The sequence below is a fragment of the Mesoplodon bidens genome (assembly GCF_964165515.1).
Source record: "Mesoplodon bidens genome assembly, chromosome: 4".
In the NCBI taxonomy this organism is placed as follows: domain Eukaryota; kingdom Metazoa; phylum Chordata; class Mammalia; order Artiodactyla; family Ziphiidae; genus Mesoplodon; species Mesoplodon bidens.
In genome coordinates this window covers 79,294,748-79,316,227 of record NC_138160.1, presented here as the reverse complement: position 1 = coordinate 79,316,227, position 21,480 = coordinate 79,294,748, and the positions used below count along the sequence as shown (strand labels likewise).

The window sequence follows — 21,480 nt, the reverse complement described above, 5'->3', positions numbered from 1 at the left end:
GGGTGAGTTTGGATATGAAGTGCTTCCCTGCCGCTCTGTGGTCCAGGCCTCAGGGATGGAGGAGAAGTACTGATGTGTCTGAGCTGATTTCAGAACGAGTTCTGGTCTGTCCTCCTCTAGGCCCATCTGGAAAGACTGGATGCTTCCCAGAGAAGCCCAGGGGGTAGCACTATACACTATATCCAACAGATACTGGGAGGAGAGTAAAATCGGCTGAGAAAAGTGCTTAAAAGATTATATGGAATGTCCTTTCTACTCCATTGATTCTCCACAGCTTTCCCCTGGAGTGTCACGGATTTAGAAGTTTCTATATGTCTGGGGGTGAGGAGGTGGCATGTGGAAATAACTGAAGGTATCAGCTAGTGAACTCACTGGACAAGAGGGGTCGCTGTGGACGGGGCAATATGGCTTTGTAGCTGAGAGCCACAGCATGGACTATCTAAGCCAAAAGTCTACTGGGAATCAAAGCCAGGCCTCAAAGCATCAGTAGCACAACCAGAAGCAGAGATAAGAGACAAATGGGCAAGAGGAAACCATAGGACCTCAACCATGATGGGCTAACCTGACTCAATTACATAAATTACAGTCCCTTCAGAAGCAGATCCAGTTAGGACCCAGGGAAGAGAATGCCTTGAGGGTCAGACTCTGTATCATCCTCTATTCCAGGAGGATATACTAGCCATCCTTACAAGGCACTATCTTGGAAAAGAGGAGAGAGAGACTGTTTTAGGTTAGAAGAGTTTTTTTTTTTTAAATTATGAATATTCTCAAACATATAAAGAATAGAATAGTATAATAAATTCCATATACCTATCATTCATATTATAGATTTTTGTCACTCTTTGTTTCCTCAATAAGCCAATTCTCTTTTTTGAAAAAATATTTTGTAGCCAACCCCCATGCCACTTTACTTCTATGGACTTCAGTAGGCATGTCAAGAAATACAATTTCTAACATTACTACAATGCTATTATCACACCTAAGCAATTAACAATCATTTCATGGATTATCTAATACGCAGTCCAATTTAAATGTCTCTGATTGTTTCAAATTGCCTTTTTCAGTTGGCTTGTTTGAATTGAGATGTAATTGAGGGTGACATGTTACGTTTGGTTGTTATGTCTCTTAAAGTGTCTCTTCATCTAGAGCAGCTCCCCTGCAATCATCGGAGTAAGAATTTAAGAACAAAACAAGATCAACTGGAAAAAACAAATCATTATCCTATTTTGCCCACATGAGTCTGAGCGTGTATATTTTGACCCCAAAACAAGAAGAAGCATTAATAGTCAGGTAGACTCTCATCCAACTAGAAGGTGACTTTAGGAAATCTTCCCAGGTAAATTATATTTACTAAAAAGCAACTAGAATCTCATCCAACTAGAAGGTGACTTTAGGAAATCTTCCTGGGTAAATTATACTTACTAAAAAGCAGCTAGAATCTACTGGACCAAAGGCTCCTATTCAGGAACCATTTTTATGTACTATTCCAAAGGCCACTGGATGAACGTGCCCCTCAATTTCTTACTTGCCACCCTATAAATCCTGCAAGACTCATTATCAGCAGCACCTACTCTGACTCACAGACTATTAAAGCTTATTGAGAAATAGCTTGGACTTCCCAGAAAACTAATTTACGTCTGCAAGCAAAAGGATAATCACAGCCATAAATCTTAAACCTATTCATGAGTACAGCTGGTTAAAAAAATTCAATGGTATTTTGTTACTTTCATCCAAAAGAGGACTTGGATTTTTCTTTTTTTCTTTTTTGATAATCCACAATGTCTTAAAAGCCATCCAGCTTTATTGCTGTTCCTTTCCTTCTACTGTGCAGGGTAACATCAAGTAAATTATGGCTGAAGGGCCAAAGTTCATTGTTAGCTTCCCTTTGTTTGGTTTTATAGGCTGTTGGGAAACCAGAGAATAAAGACTCGGAAGGAAAAAAAAAACAAAAACAGAACTTAGACAATGGTACACATAAGTATAGAGAAGCCCTCACACGAAAAAGTATTATCAGTCTTCATTTGTGTGAATTCCCATTTTTAGAAGTTGAATCCATTCCCTCTTCTTGGTTTATTGGTTAATTGCTACAAAGTTGCCTCTGGGAATGATCCCTAAAAATGGTGATTAAAACAATCTCCTGAAACGCAGACTTCTCCCCTTGCCAACACAGCTCATTCCTCTCCATGCTCACGTTACTATTTCTCTGGCCAGTGTCTGGCCAAAGACGGATTATTTATAGCAGAAACACCAGAGCTCAAAGCATCCTGCTTACCTTGTGTTGTCAAGGTAACAACTTAGATTTTTCCCCTTCCATTGAAAGGTCAGATTTCTGATGATATGAGTCACAGAGCTCAGGGGGATTGTTAAAATTGAGACAGCACTTTGTCAAAGCCAAATTAAAAACCACGGCTTTATAAACATCCAGACCATTTAAAATTGGATTGAAACCACTAGGTGGTTTACAATACATAATTAACCCTGACGCCTCCATGGTTGTGCTCTGAGGACTTGTGGCTCAATCCCCTCCGCACCCATTGCAGAGCTCTTTTCAGAGACGGCAGCCCTCTCAGCTACTTAAGGACCCTGTCATTTACAAACATAATTGCTAGCTCTCATTTGCATGAGATGATAGAGATTCCTGAAAATGTTTTTTCTTTAAATTTCATATTTAGAAACTTCTAAAACTACTACGGGGAAGGAAATGTTGGAATCGACTTTGAAAAGGAATTGGAGACCAATGGTAATAATAGGTAAGTGCTATTTCAAGCACATCTATTAACTAACTTAATTCTCAAAACAACATTCTAAGGTGGAAAATGTTATCATCTCAAATCCTTTTTTACAAACAAGGAGGGTGAGACACAGACGCAGTAAGCAACTTAGCCCAGGTCATAGGAAAAATTAAGGGAGAATTTGCTCCCAGCAGTTCAGCTGATGTCTACGCTCTTCACGGCTCTTCCAGAATTCCTTTGTACAAGCTCATGTCTCGAATTGAGATACAGGAAAGGCGCTAAGGTGGCATTCTTCTCAGGAGGGAACGAACGGGAACTGTGCTACTTGTGATTTCCTTAGATCCTCCAACTCCCCCAATACCCCCTCCAATATAGGGCCCCCTGACTCCTACCTCCACCTTGCATTGCCCAATAGGGCACCTATTATTTTAACACATAATAAATAGGGGATATAAATAGTTCAGTACCTCAATCCAACCTCATTCAAAACAAAGTTTTGAAAATTTAGGTGCATAATGTCAGCACTTTGTGAAAGGGATTGGCTCCTTTGAACTGACTATAGGCAATCATCGTGAAAGGGAGTAGATTTTTTTAGAAGGGTAAATAATCTTGGGCAAAAACAAGATTTACAATAACTGCTAGTTTCTTTTTCCTGTGTGTACATGGTTTTTTCACAATTAATGGAAGGCCCAGTTTATTCTCGACAATAAACTTTGTGTCAGAGGCTTACAGAGGACAGGCTGAGGCATCCTCCAGAGCCCTCTCAGAGGAAAATAACCACAGACCCATTCTTCCTCCCTAAAGTCAAAAGTAACCACCGTTTTCTGCAGCATCTCCAGTCTCTAATATTCAAAGAGGAATCAAGAACACCAAGGAGTTTTAGCTAAAACTATTCTTTTGGTTCTCCCCATATAGCTACACAATAGAGCTTCATTCTAATTTATAAAAGATTATTTAGATCCTAGGAACATGTCACTCATGTGTGTTTGAGATCTGCCTAACCACAGATAAGATTCGACTGGATACACCAGTTTTATACATCAAAGAAAGAATTGTTATAGGGTGGTGGATTATTACACAAATTTGGATGAGCCACAGCAGAAGTCACTATAATTAGTTAAAGCCTGGTGTAACAAAGCGGGGGATGGATGAACATTGATTTAGCTTGTGTCCTCTACCCCTCCCAACCCCTCCCTCCTGCCTTTACTGTGGCCGGCTCCTCTCAGCCTGAGTCCTCAGCTCAGATCTCCCCTCTGAGGGTGCTAGCTTGAGCACTCAGGCTAGTGCAGGAACACCTTGCTATTCCCTCTCCCCAGACTCTGCTTCCCCATCCACCTGGCACTTTCAGGGCCCTCATCATAATTTGCAATTATGGATTTATTTGTTTGTTTATGGTCTGTCTACTCAATAGTTCGCTTGCTTTTATGAAGGCAGAGGCCACATCCACTCTAATAGCAGCATGGAGGAGATTGGCTCCTGGCCAAAAACCTGTGTGTGATTTTTCAGGCCAGAACACAGGCATTTACAAAGGCTCTACCTGGAGGGCCTGATGAAGAAAGGCTGCCCTCCACACACCAGACTTGGTGCACAGCCGTGTACTATAGCCTCTGAAGGGAGCTGCAGTCAGTGACTCAGGCCCCCGTGACCAGTCAAGCTCTTACACGTATTTGTATTCACAGCCAGGCGATCTTTATTTGGAGGTCTCTTTATCAAGACCCTTAAGTAGAGGTCTTGTTAGGTGCCTCTGAGAGCTGAGAGTGGGGTTGGGGGGAGGCCTGGGGGAGTGAAAACTTGAAGACATTTCCTTCACTCTACTCAGTACTCAGTGCTTTTTCTCTTCCAGCTATTTCCCCTCCACCCTCATCGCCCTCCCACCTCATGGCCCTGGGGTCCATAAGATGGCAGGAGTCTTTCGACTCCTGGGGCTCTTGATAGTGAGACAATTCCCCATGTCTGTGCTGATCCATCTAACTCTCACTGGTGTCATTCTCTGGGGAAAATGGAACAGTGGGGGAATCGGTGCTTTCTCTACTGTAACCTCTTGCTTATGCTATAACAGTAAGTGATTAAAGGCTGGACCATTTCGTTTTGACTTGTCTTAATCAGCTACTCTGATTCATGGTGGCTCAGTTTAGCTCTTGACAAACATATAGTAGGTGCTCAATAAATATTAAACAAAAGACTGAGTGAATGAATGAATAATCTCTCCAGGTATCATGCATTACGCTAAGTACTTTAGTCAGCATATAAGCATTTGCTGAACACCTACTATGTGCCTGGCACTGTTCTAGGCTCCTGGGATTCACACAAAGATTTCCTGCCATCAAAGAGCTTACCTTACATGCATTCTATCATTATCCCAGTTAATCTTCACAGTAACCCTATCAGGTAAAAACTGAAAATTATAAAGGTTAATCATTTGCTTAAGGTCATAAATATGTAAGTAGCAGAACTGTAGTTGAAAAATCTCTTCCTCTGTGGCTGTGGCCTTGTCATCCCAAACTAGCTGGGCAGAGACTAGCTTCTCTTTTGATCTCAGGGGTCCAGAACCCATAGTTACTACAAGAGCAGGGTAATCTTAGCTTATCACCTCCGAGGCATTTGGAAGGCTGGTGGAAGGAAACCCAAGAAGCCCCTGAGGTGCCCTGCTGAGGAAGTGCCTTCTAGCAGCTTCCACTTTGTTACTGTCCATAGGACTGGCAAGACCCATGCTTCCAGAATCCTCTGGATTCTGTTCCTGCGCCCTAAGGAGGCTCACTTGATTCTTCTTAGCCAAAGAACTCTGCAAGTGGCACTTTCAGCAGTGGGCCCATGGAGGCAGGGCAAGGAAAGTAGGGACAAAAGGACTGAGAGCCAGTGATGATTCTTTACTTTTCCTTTGTCAGCAGAATTCTAAAGACCCCTTGGCTGAAGACTGAGAAGAAATGGCATAGGATTTAAGACCACTCTCTTTCCTTAGTTCTGTTACTTTTATTGTTCATGATTCCAATCCTAGAAACTTTGCAAAATGATGCTCAGAACTGTGATTTATTCTTTTAGATTAGGTAATTTCATGGCAAATGCAACCTTAAAGATGAGAATCAAATGTTTTCTTTAAGAATTTGTTTGACAGTTTTTGAGAAAGTTAAACAAACACTTACCATATGATCCTGCAACTTTACTACTTGGAATTTACTCAAGAGAAATGAAAACATGTCCACACAAAGACTTACATGCAAATGTTCATAGTAGAGATACCATAGTCAAAAAGTTGACACAACCCAAATGTCCCTCAGCAGGTGACTGGATAAATAAAATGTGGTACATCCACACAATGGAATACTATCCAGCCATAGTAAAGAAAATACCGGTACACGCAACAGCACGGATGAACCTCAAAAACATTATGCTAACTGAAAGAAGCTAGACAAAAAGGACTGCATATTGTGGGATTCCATTTACATAAAACATCTAGAAAAGGCAAAACTACAGAGACAGAAAGCAGATCAGTTGTCGCCTGGGTTGGAAGTGGGATCGACTACAAGTGGCAAGAGGGCAGTTTTGAGGTGATGGAACTGTTCCAAAACTGAATTGTGGTGATGGCTGCACAACTACTTACATTTACCAAAACATTTCAAAAGGTATGCTTCAAATGGATGAGTTTTATGGAGACATGACACCTCAATAAAGCTCTTAAAAGAGGGAAGGGGAAGAAACTGTTTAGTCATGGTCTTCCTTTAAGATAAAAAAAAAATTAGACAAAAAAAAAGGAGTATCCTAAACACAAACTATATTCTTGGGATATGATTTAAATTTAAAATCTGTTCATAGAGAGATTAATATTTGCTCAAACACAGCTATCCTCTGACATTTCAAGCTGGTCTCTGTGTGGGTTGAAATATGCAAGCACATTCATGTTACCCTCTTCTTGGAATTCTCTGGAGGACTTTTTGACAGGATCAGAGGATAAATTGCCCCCATGCATGGGAAATGAGAAAAGAGACAAACAGGAACTGTGCTGAACTGGACGTGCTGGTGAAGTCCTTTTAGAGAAGCTGCTGATAGGGCCAGACGGAGTCAGGGAGAGGGGGAGAGTGATGGGTTGGGGGCTGGCCACACGGTTTTAATCTTCTCCCTACAACTGACCTGCTAAGAGGGCTGAGGGACAAAAGCAGCAGAGCATGTGTCATGGGTCCTGCATTTGAACAATAGTCAACTGGTCCTCAAAGAAACCAGACTCTGGTCAAGGTGGCATTTTAATAAAAGCAGACAGCTGCCTTGTGCCCTGTGTGTCAGCCTCCCCGCAGCCTCGAGACTCACTTTTCTCTCTCTGTGGGAAAGCCTGCTAGAGGCATACTGGCTGGCAAGATGAGGTTTCTTTTCCTGTTTTTTTCTACCTTTTAAAAACCAGCTGGAAGCTCATTAAAGTTAGGAATGTGAGTGAGACACTCTTGTGAAATATGAAAAGTAGGGTGCAAGGCAGGGGAAGAAAAGACAAACGTGGAAGTGTGTGAAAAGGTGGGATAAAAGCGTGGTCTAGGGGAGGGCATGAGTCCTGTCATTTTGGCTTCTACGCTTGGGGCTTCTATTCCCTCAACTGAGACTATCAGAAGGAGTCCACATTTTTCAACAGAGCAGCACGACCTTAAGTGGATGGTTCCTGAACATTGGCACTCCAGACTGCAGGGTCTCTGCAGGTGGGTTTTATGCTGTGCTCTTTGTTTGCTGGAGTATAAATCCCACATGAACTGTGCAGCAGCAGCAGGCTTCATGGATAGCAAAGAGGATTATGTGATGTGGGGAAGTGCTTTTCTCCCCCTTTCTTCTCTTTTCCTTTTCTTTTCTTTTCTTTTTTTTTTTTTTTAAAAGGGAAGCATTCAACTTCTCAGAGAGATGGAACCATGTCTTCACAGCCAAAGTGAAAGGGAGGTTTGAGGCGAAGCTCTAATAATTCAGGCCAAAGAGGATTATGCTGGCCAAACCCCCTACACCGCCCTTTATTTCCAACTCACATAAAAGAATATACTGTGAACAAGTATTTCTGAGACAAAACAAAATAGAAAAATGGGCAAAGAATATAAACAGATAACTCACAGACAAAAATATATAAAGCACAGTTAATATATGAAAAGGCTTGGCACCCCTGGTAACTAGGAAAATGCAAACCAAAGCAACAACGGGGTATCAGTTTTCAGGTTTTAGATTGACAAAATTTGAAAGGTACAGGAGTACCCAGAAGGCAGGGAGCAGACCTTTCAATATACTGCTGTGGGAATGTAATTTACAACAGGCTTTCAGTAGGGCAACAAAGAACTAACTTTTAAAGTTAAAAAAGGACTCCCCAATCCCCCTCTTAGTAACTTATCCTATAGAAATGAAAAGCACCTGTATGTTGGGTGGCAGAAAAACTGGAAACAACCCAAGACCATGAGTCAAGGAGGGATGAAGAATTATAGTCATCTATATTATAAAGTGTCATGCAAATATCAAAAGCAATGAGTTAGAGTCACACTTGTGATTTAATCTGGAAAACAATTTCATAATCTGTTAAATGTGGAAAAGTTTCTAAGTAATGTATATAGTGAAAAAATATATAGTGAAATATTTAGTGAAAAAATTCTTCCCTCCCAAAAAATGATATGAGTAAATAAGTTTGGATAGATAGATAAATAGATATACAGACAGACATAACTAGGTAATCTTAACTACCTTAAAAGGGAGGGAGAGTGGGCTTCCCTGGTGGCGCAGTGGTTGAGAGTTCGCCTGCTGATGCAGGGGAAGCGGGTTCATGCCCCAGTCCGGGAGGATCCCACATGCCACGGAGCGGCTGGGCCCGTGAGCCATGGCCACTGAGCCTGCGTGTCCAGAGCCTGTGCTCCGCCACGGGAGAGGCCACAACAGTGAGAGGCCAAAAAAAAAAAAAAAAAAAAGGGGAGGGAGAGAGAGAAAAATACTAACTTTTTCTTTACTCATCTGTGGATTGCTCGCTTGTAACAATGAACATATATTACTTTTTCATTAAAACAAGTTTCTTTAATTAATATTTAATTTAAATAATTTAATTAAAAAGAAATTCTTTAAATTGTGAACTCAGCCCTTTGCTGAGATGCTGCTAAATTTAGAACCATATTTCTGCCTGCAATCAGCTTACACACTACTCCAAATAATATGAACAAAGAGAAAACAACCAGGGAAAGATAAATGACAATATATGTCAAGATATTCTGTACCTTTGGAGGCTGGACAGCAATGTAAGCCAAGGCAAGAGGGTAGAATTCTGTGTTGTTTTTCTTGGGGGGGTAAGGGACAGAGCCAGGAACTTGAAGTACAGGATTTGTGTTATGGGTACTGTGAGAAGAAAAAGTTAAATATACATGGTGGGATTATTAGATCAATCTAGCTAACTGTGTTTTTCCAAATCTTCCAAATCCTTACTGATGGTTTTGTCTTTAAAAAATTACTGAAAGAGGTATATTAACATTCCCTACTCTGATAGTGGATTTGTCCTTTTCTTTTTGAATATTATTTAAACTGAGTGGTGGATACAGGGGCTGGTTCATTGCTTGGTTGACCTTTACACCTTACACAATAAACATTCTTTGGTATTCATTTGATGTGTATAGAAACAAAACAGATATTCTTCTGGTAAGTTTTTACATGTTTTATGACTATTATAAATTCAGTATTTTTACATCTTCCTGGTGAATTAAACCTATTATGATTATGTGATTACTGTTTTTATTCCTAGTAATGTTTTTTACCTTAAAATAAGCTTTGTCAGATATTGATATTGTTACAGGTGTTCTTTTGATCGGTATTTAACTGGTATGACAAACTTATGCCTCCTCATACCTGTCTTTTAGGTATGTCTCTTGCTAACTGTTTATAGATAACATTTTTTTAAAGTTTATATTTCTAACCTTTGTCTTTTAAGTGACGAGTTTAGTTTGTGTACATTTGTTGTGTTTACTGACATATTTAAGTTTGTTTTTTCTGCATTATTTTGTTTGTATATTTGTTCCAGGTCTTCACATTTAATAATCTCTTCCCATGTTTGATGCATCTGGTGTCTGAACTTTGTCTTTTACCTGGATCAAGCCTCTCTGCCTAAATTTTCAGATTGACACCTCAGTCAGGTTGACGCTCTACCTAACTCTCTTTTAGTTATGACTTTGTTAACTTTCTTTTTATTTATACTTGGTACCACATTCTGCAGCCCACTCCACCCCATTCCACATTGTCCTGGGACCTCATGAGGCTGGTTAGATCCAGTACCTGGGGCTACAGCTTCTCTGGGAGGAGCTGTTAGGCACTTCTTGTCATCCAGGCTCTAGTTATTGGATTCATCTTCACTTCTGCCTTTTGCAGTCAACAAACTCTGACCATTGTTCCATTAAAATCTCTCTTCCATCCCCTATTTCCATAACCACTATCACAAGTTGAGTTTATGTTCTTAGTGCTTCATAGTTATGCATTTAATAGCGACTAGAGTGGCTCTGCTAGACACAGTATTTTTCATCTTATGTCAGAGCCATCATGTTTATCTTCTATTACAGGGATCTGGTCATATCACTACTGCACTCAAAAACTTCCTATGGCTCTCCAAACAACTTATATCTGCCCTCAGTGTAGTATTCCTAATCTACTATTTCAGCTTCATCTAATTATCCTCCAGTTGATTTGCTAGCACTGGTCCTATCCCCAACCTAGATTATAAGTTTCCTCACCATAGGAAACTCTGTCTTGTCCATTGTTTGGTCTTGTCTTCCCACCTTGATTTCTTGCTCACCAGAATCTTGATTATACCTCAAAACTCTATTAGATTGTGAGTTTCTTGAGGGTTGACACTGATGTCTTCATCACTGTATCTTATCACGACACAAAGGACAGGAACAGAGTAGTTACTCAGAGAAGATTAACTTACACATTACTGTGTAAGTAGTTGCTTGTCCCACTGCTTGTCCCACTGTGGGAAACAGGACTGTCATTGCCATAGTTAATGTTTATATACTTAGTCCCAATATCTACCTGTAATAATACATGGTAAATTCCTTAATTCAGAACTTTATGAAAGTACTTGAGGCATATGTAGTCTGTTGTCATTTCAACTGGCAACCATCCCTTTTCTCATGTTAAGAAAACCCCTGCTTTGTTTAGATATTAAGAGGCATGGCACATAAGGAAGGTGGCCCAGCCCCAAGGGACAAATCATGGTGAGTCTAGACCAGGAATGGTAACCCCATTCTCCTCATCAGTGATTAGTTTTTTTGTTTTTTTTGTTTTTTTTTTTTTTTTGCGGTATGCGGGCCTCTCACTGTTGTGGCCTCTCCCGTTGTGGAGCACAGGCTCCGGACATGCAGCCTCAGCGGCCATGGCTCACGGGCCCAGCTGCTCCGTGGCATGTGGGATCTTCCCGGATCGGGGCACGAACCCGTGTCCCCTGCATCGGCAGGCGGACTCTCAACCACTGCGCCACCAGGGAAGCCCAGTGATTAGTTTTATACTTAGGCATATGACTTTGTTCTGACCAATGAGATACAGCAGGGTTACTGAGAGATTCTCAGAAAAATTTCTAAGAAAAAGAGACACATGAAGAGAAACTGGCCTTCCTGTCTTGGGGTGTAATTTCATACAGAACAGATGCCTGAAACTGAGATCACCATCCTGTGACCATAAGGGATCAAGCTTGAAGAAGAAAAATCAATATGCTGAGGATGAGAGCAGAAAGGTAGAAAGAGTCTGGGTTATGAATAAAATCAGTCCTGGAACCAGCTACATCCATATCTTGTTGTTTCTGCCAATTATAGGCAAGTATTCTTCTACCTACAGCATGAAAACAAAGTAGCTTAGAATGTATGAGCACTTACTACAGACTGAAACTATTTGTAAACACATTACTATATGGTTAAGGTAAAGTAAATATATAAAGAAAAGCAGATTATAAGGGAGTTGCTGTTCATTTTGATACTAATTTCGCCCAATATTTCCCGCACTAAGAAAATGGTTAAAAAGGTTTAGCAGTTGTGCTTAAGAGGACTGTTTCTGGTTTCATTCTGTTCTTCTTGCTGTTCCATGCTCTCCAATGCCATTATGTCCTTATATTAGGGGTATAATTTGCAGATAAAGACAAATCTCAGCCCCAGCTCATGTGATTACTCATATTTTATTTTAAATTCTAGATATTTTGCAAGTATGGATAAAGATGAGTCCTCAATACATGCTGAAAACTACCCAGCACAAGGTACCATTACCCTTGTATTGTGCTGCTACAAGGGAGCTCAGAATCCTCAAAGAAACCTGAGGCTCTGTTCTTATTCTCTTAGCAATGGTTCAGCCTGTTTGCTTGGCCTTGCTGTTCGTGGACCGCTTCTGATCCTGCCTTGTCTTCTACATCTATGCCATGAGTGCTTAGCAGAAGTTCAGATACTAGTGAAGAGTAAGAAGAGAGTTGTTTTATATTTTAACTCTTTTCTTGGTTAATGTCAATGGATTTCATTGCAAAGAAACATGGATTCTCTGCTACTCCAGTGCAACATCATTAAACCTCCTCCCTGCCGTGTTTCAAGTCCAGTGCCTCAAAGTATGCACAGCATGAGCCTTGGGGTCAGTGGGGGTACCTACTGGTTTAGAATTTCCAAGGGACTGAACTACATTTGAGGTTTATTTTCGCAGCTTGCCCAACTTCTAACCAGGGATTGTAATTCAGTTAGTGAGGAAATTGAACCTACTTCCCCTTAATCTCTCTCTGGTGAAGAGGCAAGATGGAGATTGATTGTGGAGACAAAGGAAAATTTCACTTTGCTCCATACCTGGGAGAGCAGGGTACTTTACCCAGGCTGAAGAGGAGTGAAAACAGTATAAAATGTTATAAAAAGGTACATAAAAACAATAATCTCAAAGTAAAACTAAATCAGAGTTATAGGTATTTTTATATATAGGGTTATGTGACTTCTTGAATGGCAACCATTCTCTCTTTATGGTTTTTAAAATAAATCAATTTTACAAAGCACTGTTTCTCTCCCCTAATTTAGGAAGAATATTTTGGTATACTGAAAATAAAATTATCTGTAGTTTTACTTTATTGATCTTTTAAAGCATTTCTTGATTTTTTGTGTGTGTGTGGTAAAAATAGGGTCACCTCTAGGGGACATATGAATTAAAAATAAATATTTTCCCACTCCCAAAACAATTGGGCTGTTATTTTGGACTCTAACCTGCCTCACTGCACTTCACTGAAATGTTTGGGGGCATCTCTATTGCTCCACTCCCATAATTAATCCCTTCCTTTTCTCTGATTTGGCATAAGGCCTCTCATTAGCTTGACATTTAGTCTCTTCTCACCTCATATTCTTTAGTTTTACCTACATCCTTACACGTTCTTCAGTGAAGTTTATACTTGTCATTAGGTCATTCATTAGGCTCTGGCACTGGGATGGCAGAGGATATAATTGGCTGGTGGGAGTCTCATGTGAGAGGAAACAGTGAACATCTTTAGTTCCAAGGAGAGAAAAACAGGACACACAAAAACAAACTCTCCAAAGATTCAAGTGAATTGGAGGAGAGTTTTCCAATGTGAGCAAAAAGCTTTGCTGATGAGGTTTCCTTAGGGGGCTAACAAAATAGACAGAGTAGAAAGGGATTTCACTTGATGCTGATTTGATTTGATGCAAATCAGGTTTTATATTCTAATAGAGTTTTAGGAAAAAAATTGTTTTATTATGGAAAATTAAAACCAAATACAGAATTAGAGAGAATAATATAATGAAATCACATGTACCCATGGTCCGACGTATACAATTACCACTCTGCAGAGATCTCTTTTTTCCTTCTAAACAGGGCTTCCCTGCAGCTTCCCTTGGCTAAGCTTGAAGAGAACCAGGGCCTCCCTCAAACAAGAGTAAGTAGCAGCTTTGAAGATCCCTTCCTAAAATACTTTTTTTTTAAGTAAATTATTTTATTCAAACATTGCATACATAAAGAAAAGTGCACAAATCAACTGTATAGCTCAATGACTTTTATAAGCTGGTCACACCTGCATAACCAACACCTAGGTCAAGACACAGAATACTACCAGCATCCCAGAACGTCCTTAATTAGTAGCCCCTCTGGAGGTGAGTATTACATGGACTCTGTCCCAGTATGTTAGTTTTGCCTGTTTTAGAACTTTATATAAATGACTGAATTGTATAGTATGTACTATTTTGTGTTTAGTTTCTTTCTTTCAACATTGTGAGATTCATCCACTTTGCTTTGTGTAGCTTTAGTTTATTCATCTGCGTTGCTTATAGTGTTCCATCGCCTGAATACACCACAATTTATTTATCCATCCTGCTGTTGATAGACATTTGGGTTGTTTTCAATTTGGGGTTGTTACAAATGCTGCTACTATAAGTACTCCCATGCACATTTCCTATATATGTATTCCTGTTGGGTAGATACCTAGGAATGGAATTGCAGTGTCATGGGTTTTGCTTATAATCAGTTTAAATAAATATTGCCAAAGAGTTTCCAACCTGGTTGTTTCTATTTACATTCCCACCTGCAGTACATGAAAGTTCAAATTGTGCCACATCCTCACCAGGATTTGGTATTGTCAGGCTTTTAAATTTCAGTCATTCTGGTGAGTGTGCAAATATTTCACACCGTAATTTTAATTTGCATATCTCTGATGACTATGGTTGAATAATTTTCCATGGTTTACATCCTGTCTCATGTAAAATGTCTTTTTTGAATCTCTTACCCATTTTTTTTATTGGTTTGTGTGTCTTTTTCTTATTGAAATAGAGGGATTATATATTTTTGATACATATGAGTCTTTTGTCAGACACTTGTAATGCAAATATTTCACATCGAGTGGCTTGCCTTTTTACTATCTTAATGTTGTTCTTTGATGAACAGGTTTGTTTTTGTTTTTTAATAGCTGGTACTTTCATATCCTATTTAAGAATTTTTTTGTTTACCCCAAAATAATCTCCCATGTTTTCCTCTAAAAGTTTTATTGTTTTTCACTTCATACATAGATCTATAACATCTAGAGTTGGTTTTTGTGTATAGTATGAGGTAGGGGTCGAGGTTCATTTTTTTCTATGTGGATATTCAATTAATTCAGCAACATTTGTATAATGACTATCTTTTCTCTTCTGCACTGCAACATGATTTTTGTCATCATTTGTATCCATTCATGTGTAGGTCTGTTTCTGGGCTCCCTACTTCTGTTCCATCAGCCTACTTGTATATGATTATGCCCACACCACACTGTGACCATCACATTATCATATGCCTTGATAGTGTATATTATATCTCCTCCAGCTTTACTATTCTTCTTCAAGACTGCCTCTGAGGTGCTATTCCTGGCTCTTTGCATTTCACATGCAATTTGGATCAGCATGTCAATTTGACAATTTACACACACACACACACACACACACACACACACACACACCCCTCTGCTAAAATTTTGGTCGAAATTTATTGAATATTTGGATCATTTGGGTAGTGGCCTGTTATGTTTTCTATGTATAGCACATGAGAGAGTGGGAAGAGATGAGACTGGGAGATACATGGGTCTAGTAAGGCAGGGCATAATAGATCATGTTAGGTATCTTGAGCTTTGTTCCAAGAGCAATGAAGAGCCATTGCAGGGGGATTTGATAATCACTGGTGATCCTTATCAGGCCCCCACCAGTGGTAGGCTCTGTGAGGATACAGTTCTGCTTTGTAGATGTCTAAAGCACCCAGAGAGCACATCCAGACGTCATCTCTTATGAAATCTTATCTTCAGCTGCATTTTCCTCTTCATTCCTGTCTAAAATGACATAGAAGTGACCTCTAGAGGTCATTGAGTCCATCTCAAAGGAGTAGATTCTTTCTTATTCAGAGCCTCAAAATCATTGTTCCTGAATTAAGTGGCACTAATAAGCCATAGTCAGTTTAATTGCCTGTCTCTATGTGACAAGAATCTCACCTCTAAGCCCAGCTGTGTGAAGAGAGGGTGGCATCTCCTAGAGGCTTTTGGGGCCTATTATCTAAGTGCTATCATAGCCTGTCAACAAACAGGAGGGTCCACATCGCCTAGACACTGTTATTATTGATAGTCCTGGGATGGAGGAGGGGGTGAGGCCGGAAAGGGCAGGAAGTGAGAAGGTTAGCACACAACTTAAATATTATGTCTGACATCCACTCCCAGCCATGACTCCTACACAATCATGTTGCCCTAAAACATGACGCATCCAGGAGACCTGGGAGTAATGCTCTCTCTTTATCATGGATTTGTGTACTGTGTGTATATTATGTATTATATATTATAGAATACATTATGAAATATAACATTACACAAATTTGGATATGCAGTGAACTATTAACAACCTGCATCACCAGGAGAACCATTCCCTTTGTAATAAATGAGAACGTTATTTTCTGCGGTTGCTCATTACCCAATCTGCACATTTAAAAATGGTAAGCTTCATGTCATCATGAGTTTCTTTATCCATGGCACAAGAGGGGCTTGACCTCAGAAAGACCTAACCCTTGTTACTCCCTAGTTACCCTCAGGTCTGCCTCAATTTGGCTTAAAAAGCAAGACAGAAATTGTTATGCCTATGAGTCTCTGTTGAAACCTAGATTTATGTTTGCAAAGGCAGAACAAATATTTGTAACTATCTTCTCAAAATCTCTCATTCCCTTACTCAGTCTGTCAAGAGAGCTTTGGATAGCTGTGCATGTGTCATATAAACTAAAGGTGTTTTCCAGGAGTTTTGCGAATCCAATTATTGGGCACAGTTAAGTTCTTCTGAGGCCAGCTCTGTACAAAGGTGGCAGGTCTGATATTGATCCTGTTCACCGTATTATGCCCCCTTCCTTTAGGCCAAGTTGCTCTTTGGGGTCCCTGTTGTCTTTTTCTGCCTGAAAAATCTCAGTTTGTGCCATGTCCATACATTGGAGAAGTTTGAATAGAGTTAAACCTCAAAAGGAAAGAGTTTGGGGTCTTGTCTTATTTCTCCCCAAAAGAACACTATTCTCTAAGTAAATTTAATAAACTTTTCCTAGTGCCAGGGACTTTGGGAGGAGAAGCCTTTGTCAGCTCACAGAAGGTTCTACTACTTCCTTCCTCAAGATAATAGTTACCACTTACTTCCTGTACATCTGCATAACTTCAAAAATCTAAGAAATGGAGATTTCTCCAAAAAAGATCTACTCTAAGGAACCTGCTACCTCCATCTAGAAACAACTATCTGGTGGCTTTTCTGGATTAAAAGAAACATTACATCTCACTAAGCACTCTGCAATATGTAAAGCATTTGGCAAAGTGCCTTGTTCACAACCAGTATTCAAACAATGGCAGTTATCATAAGGCTGTTATTATGTTGGGGTCTTGCATTTTTTCACATTGGAAATATATTGTAGGATGTAACAGAAATAAGAAAATGGTTCATCAATGTTCATTTTGCAAACACTTTTTTTGACTGTTGCTTTTTTATTCTGGATATCATTAAGTACTGGTGATGACTTCTTACCATTCAGGAAAACATATCTAAGTTCTGTTTGTCACAGAATACTGAATTTGCAGGAAAAGGGACTAAAATCCTCTAACTCTTTTATAATCACTTCAGCCCTGGGTTAGACTATTGAATTAAGGGCAACCCTTCCCATAACACATTGTATTAGCAAACAAATAGCTTTTTTCACAGGGATTGTTTTTCCTAACCCCACTTGGTTCCGCTCTGAAGCATAAAGTTGCTTAATAATTATAGTAACAGGTGATAGTTTTAGCCATGTGTCCAATTCTATTAAAATTTTATGAGTTAGTCATATTCTATAAGATTCTTATAAGTTACATAAAAGCAAAAAAGGAGGAGGTTATTAACAATGAGCAGAATGCTAGAGAAAGATCTTTCATAAAAGTGTTTGTGGGCTTCCCTGGTGGCGCAGTGGTTGAGAGTCCGCCTGCCAATGCAGGGGACACAGGTTCATGCCCCGGTCCGGGAAGATCCCACATGCCACAGAGCGGCTGGGCCTGTGAGCCATGGCCTCTGAGCCTGTGCGTCCAGAGCCTGTGCTCCGCAACGGGAGAGGCCACAACAGTGAGGGGCCCACGTACCGCAAAAAAAAAAAAAAAAAAAAAAAAGTGTTTGCATTTTTTGTTCCTAATGTATAATGTCATACACTTTAATTCTCTGTTTAACATTACATGTTTAGTACCATTTCCTGATGCCGTCCTGATTCACAGCAATGACAGAATATAAATTAAGTTTCATTCACATGCTTTCAAAAGTCATACTCTGGAATTAAATTTTTAATCTGCTCGTGTCTAAGTACTTTCTACAAGAGGAATGTGTATGTTACAGTTTGAAATAAGGTTCAAGTTAAGGCAGTGATGTTACAAGCAAAGGCCAGCAGGTTATCCAGAGCCTTGTACAGTGGCTTATACTTTGTGAGTTATCCTTGATCTAGGAGTCCTTTGTTCTACAGGCTCTGAAGCCTGATTTAGTGTCTGAGAATAGATCTGTCTCACAGACCAACTCATGAGATACCAATGTCTAAGAACCGGATGGCTAATACATTAATTTACAATGAGACTACAACTGATATAGGGAATAGAATAGTCATCAACAGATCCATATGGGCTTCTAAATGATGCTCAGAAAGTATGGAACTAGGAAATAGTGATTTAATTGTATGTTTAATGTTATTATGCTATGACAATATGATGTATCAATCTATATAAACAAATACCTGCATTCTCTAACCTCTAGGGAGAATTCCAGGAACATGCCCCATGATTTTACTAAGTTAAGAGAATAGACCATTTTTATGCAGTATTTTTAAACAAGTATGGTATTAGCCTTCTAGTGGAGAGATCCAATCTCATTATACAGAACTGTCTCACATATTACAGATGTTTTGCATTCTGGTTCTCACTAAGATTACAATGATATTCCCCAATCACTGTAATAGCCAAAAGCAGCCTCACATACTTTTCAATGCTCCACTTTTCAATACCTCAAATCCTGGTTGAGATCCACAAGCTGGCCTTTGACGGAAAGAATCAAGAATTTAAAAACCTCTACCTTGTGTACAGCATGCCCACTTTTTGATTGGCTTATTTCTGAGATACATGACTTTGTGTTTCTCTTTCTCTAGAGAATCTCATAGAGGTCCATGTCATAGATAAGATACCAAGGGACTTCAATTGGAGGCCACCTGGGGATCAAGGTAGAGCCCACCGGGAAGAATCCAAAGAGCAGACTCTAATGGTTGACTTTACTAATACCGGTGAGTTTTTGTACATTTTTTAGGTGCAGAATCTGTCCCCAGGAGATCTTATGTAGAACTTCAGTGTAATATACAGATGAAAGTGAGCTATTTTGGTGGAAATGGTGATGGGGTAGAGGGAGAAGCTCTGCCTGCTCAACTTCCCTGGCACTCTCTGAGGCAGCCCACGGGATAATTGTATGAAACCTAGGGTCTTGAGGAACACAATTTCATTGCCTAGGCCCCTGGGTGGTTTGGTGGTGTCCACTAAGGTAGACAATCACATGTGGATTTGAGGACAAAATCCTACTTAGTAAGAGAGTGTGTCTCCAACCAGAGTGTGTGCTTAGGAGTCTGCAATGGCAGATGACTATTGTTGCTGGAATTGGGAATTCAAAGACCTGGCTCCCTTATTCTCAGAGGCATGGGTTACTCCTGCATTGGAAAGGGGTGCTCCTCCTTTCCTGGGACTGTGCTTCTAGTTCTGTACATTGATCAACTCTAACTTTAGAAATGGTATTATCTTCATTTACTGCTCTCCTATCTTTGGAGATATTATCTACCTTTATGGTGGCTTTTTATATCTCTGCTTTGATATAGTATATATTCCTCTTATTGTTTAACTTCATAAAGGTAGTATATTTATTTTTGACTTCTCTAGAAGTCCAGAGGTGTTCTACTATGGCCTCAGGATCCACCCATCTAACTCCTGTGTTGTCTCTAGGTAAATTAGAGGAAAAAAAGCAACAAAATCCAAGAGCTCAAAAGAAAATCTTAACTTTTAGTTGCAGTGTACTCTTCGTATAACCCCAATGATTGGCATGATGGAGAGTTTATAAATGAGGATGAGTGCTCTATTTTCAATACAGAAAGGAAAACCTTTGACTGAGGTGGAACTGGGAGAAGATGCACTCTCTCTGGGTGTTCTCCCTGCCTTCATGAAACAAGTTCACTGATATCTCACTCCACTTTGGGTAATCAGTGAAGAAGCTAAACAGTTAGTAAGACTCTTACTAAGAAGATTCTGCTAGAGGGAATTCCCTGGTGGTCCAGTGGTTAGGACTCAGCCCTTTCACTGCAAGGGCCTGGGTTCAGTCCCTGGTCAGGGAACTATCCCGCAAGCCACACGGTGCAAAAAAAGAAAAAAACAGTTCTGCTATACCTTAAATGACTTCTAAGGCCAGCTCAAGGCAAATCATGTTTTTCTTCAATGGTCCTAGTTTCGAACTGTTCAGATTTGGGTGTCTCTTCCCCCACTCTCCTTATACTCCCTCTCCTCTTTCTGTAGTCATTGCCTCCTTACTCTATTTTTTAAGCCACCAAATCAGCTCTCTGAGCATTTTTAAACTGTATTTTATTAGCTATAAAATATTTAAAATAAAATTCTGAACAGATTGTTAGTAGAACTTCAGGCATTAGAGAGTTAAGAACTATGGATGTGATAGTAAGTTTCTAGAACCCTGGATATTGCTGCATGTGGACACCTAATCTCTTTCTTCCTCCACTAATTCTATCCCTCCCTAGATTCTTCCCCTTCTCCAAGGGAAGAGGGATTGATGATCTGATTGGTCAACTTGGACAACATTGACTTAGAGTGTTTGTGTTGTCACTGCATGTCACCAATCCAGCTCTCACTCTTCCATCCAGGAGTCTAAGTGGATCCACAGCCTAGCCTTGGTGACCCTGCAACTGTTTCTCTCGAGACAAAGCAGAAACTGATCCACAGACCAGAAAACTCACTCCATTCTTCCCTCTATTTCCTTATTTCACGCATCTAGCCCAAGATTTCAATTTAAGAAGTCCCATTCAGGACTTAACTCTAGCGTGTTTACTCCAACTCCTGCCTTGAGAGCTACATTTGAGTATTGGATATTTAAGCAGCTACTAACAAAAGTGTACTCTACTCTCATTTGGCTGCTTTCCTTTGCATAGAATTCCCCTTGGGAATTTTATTGACAGTACAGAATAGGGGGAGGAGGATTGTGGGAAGTGGGCTGCATTAATTGGCAGAGCAGGAGTAGAAAAGTCCTAGACCTGTGGCCCTAAAAACAATGATGAGTCTCCTAGCTCTACCCTAATATCATGGGCTCATGAGAATTCAGTTTTCAATCCCAGAGTGTCTTGAGGGCCACAGATATTCTCTGATCAAGGAGAAAATTTCTCCTCTTTTTCTCCTTAAATCGTATGGGTTAGAAAAAGAAATTTAGAAAACTGAGCTAAACCATAATGGTAAACCTATCAATAGAAAATGAGAATCATGAATGGTGGAGAAGTCCAGGCTTATCATTATTTAATATCAATTTACCATCTGTTCCAGACTGAATAACCCATCTGGTGTCTACTGCCAAGAAGTATCAACACATCTTCCAGATGCCTCTGCTGAGAATAATTATTAAAGTTTATACTTGATTTAAAAACAGATGTGAAGGGGCAAAGTATATATGTTTCATCACAACTGAAATTGTTATGGCTCCACTTTGCAGACAACTCCAATCTATTCAAACAAAACCATTAGCTG

General features: G+C 39.9%; 1 protein-coding gene across 28 annotated transcripts in view; it reads right to left on the bottom strand.

Moving 5' to 3' along the window:
• LOC308615945 (uncharacterized protein) overlaps positions 1-21,480 on the bottom strand; it is a 639,507-nt gene that overhangs the window by 128,224 nt on the left and 489,803 nt on the right. The window lies entirely within an intron of this gene.